Source organism: Myotis davidii, unplaced genomic scaffold, assembly GCF_000327345.1.
Source record: "Myotis davidii unplaced genomic scaffold, ASM32734v1 scaffold847, whole genome shotgun sequence".
In the NCBI taxonomy this organism is placed as follows: Eukaryota; Metazoa; Chordata; class Mammalia; order Chiroptera; family Vespertilionidae; genus Myotis; species Myotis davidii.
Window position 1 is genome coordinate 1,201,923 of NW_006298049.1, and position 2,229 is coordinate 1,204,151.

Sequence of the window (2,229 nt, forward strand, 5' to 3'; positions counted from 1 at the left end):
TATGTTTTCTTTCATATTTGCTTTTATTTTTCTCTCTCTGTGTCACTGAGTGACAGCTGCCATCTGCACACTCCCAGGGCAACAATGCAATAAAGGTTTTTTTCCAGCACCAGTTACCAAATCCTGGGCCCCACTGACTGGGGGAGGACCTGGGAAAGTGATAGTATGTGTTGTTTTCCAAAGCATTCCTTTTAGAATTTTATGATGTTTTAGGGGTTTATAAAACCAATTGCAAGAGTTTTAAAGTACTTAGTAAACTAAGTATTATGTAACAACCTATGTTCATTGTAGTATTCACGCTGTACTACAATGTGAATACTCAGATCCTCTGCTTCCTCGTCTCGGTAATATGATTATGATAAAAAAATATTCACTTAGTAAATGTTGCTACAATCTAAATTCTAGACAATAAACCCCATCTTGAACACGTTTTAAAAAAGGCTGTTTAAAAATATTTTGCTCCTCGGGTTGCCTAATTATATTATATTGCAGCAATGTTTCCCAAGCTAACAGTATGTTGTTTTTTATTCGCTAGATTTTTATTCGCAAAGCCTGAAAAGAAATCAGATTTAGGAACTGTTTTCCAAGGTAGTAACTTATTGCTCATTTTCCTTACTTATATTTATATATGAAGTGCTGGACTATCTCATTAGACATCAAATTAATTTAAGACCTTTCCAACTAGTGTTCAATATGAGCTCATATAACAGATAAGAATGAGAGGAAAAAGTTCAGTCCTCCACTTTTAAATGCCTACACTGTAATCAGCTACCATTAACCAATGTTTAATTTAGGCTTTTAATTAACTACAACTCATTTAAAAAGCAGCAATTGGAACATAGTTCTTGTCCTTTCCATAATGAAGTCATGACTCCAAATCACAGGTGCAATATCCTTAGAAACCACTCTACTTTAACAGGAATAAGCTGGGCACGTATTGCCAATTGTGAAAAAAGACCATTATTCCCAGTACTCAGTTCTAAGGCCATGGCTCCTAAAATGAACGTGCTGTGAATGAGACTATTCCAAGCGAGCTTCTGTTGTAATGAACACAAAACGGAATTTCTTTGCCAAGAAAACAAGGTGCACAGACTGGCGTACTTTAAACCAGCGATGTTCAACCAGGGTGCTGCAAGAATTGTTTAAAACATGCAATGCCTGACTATTTAGTCAGGGGCATTGACCCCTTTTTCCTCAAAGTGACAACAGCCAACACAACAATAGTCGTCTGGTGTGAATGAATCAAAGTTCCACCTATTTTTTGTTGTTAGATTGGCAAAAAATATATATTTTTTGGTGTGCGACAGAATTTTAGTATTTCATGTATGTGTGCCATGAGATGAGAAAGGTTGAAAAATCACAGCTTTAAACCAAGAAAGACTAGTTTTACGATTTCTGTTTTGACGAAAAGAGCAGGGCAGTTTTAAAGTTGGCTTCGATCAGCATAAATCTGATTTTAGGTAGTGTCCTTTCTCAGGTCCTCCTCTGTCTCCTTGTCTCTCTCCCAGTTGTCATACCCTGAACATACACCCCTTCCCTCCATTGGTGAGGGGGCCCTGTGCGGCATTACTGCCCCCCGCCCCCCGCCCCTGACCAGGGGTTACAGGCTCCACTGTCAGCCCAGGAGCTCCTGTGGTCGCGGGCCTGGGAGCCAGGTCGGAGGCTGGGTCTCTCTCCCATGGTCTCCAGGTCCCTCGCTGCAGGTCCCAGTGGGCGCAGACTCACAGGAGAGGCTTAGTCGCCACTTTCCCAGACCCAACAGATGGCAAAAAGATCCTCGACTTCAGTGCCATAAAAACATCTTCCCCTGGCCCTTTGCGTCATCCGTCGCTCTCTCCGGACACCATCGGGAGCGGGCCAATATAATTCTGAGGGGTCAGGGGCACCGAAAATACAGCAGACATAGGCTGTGTCCACCTGAAGAACGGGAGAGGCTGAGCTGGCCCGGGGCTTGGCTTCCGCCGCAGCGCCCCACGTAGAATAGAAAACTCTCGAGGGTGCGGCGTCCCGAGTCATGAATGGGTGGGCAGGTGGGTGCGGGACCGGAGGGCAGACGGGAAGCTCGGAGTCACGAAGCCTCCTCCGCTGGAAACGCCTCCTCTGTGCGTGGCCTGCCCTCCGTCGTTCCGAATTAGTAAGATGATGCTGAGGCCAAACAGCCACCCCCGGCCAGCCCGACTGAGCGGGGCAGGGCGCGTCCCGGGGAGCGGGGCCCGGGGGGCGCAGAGG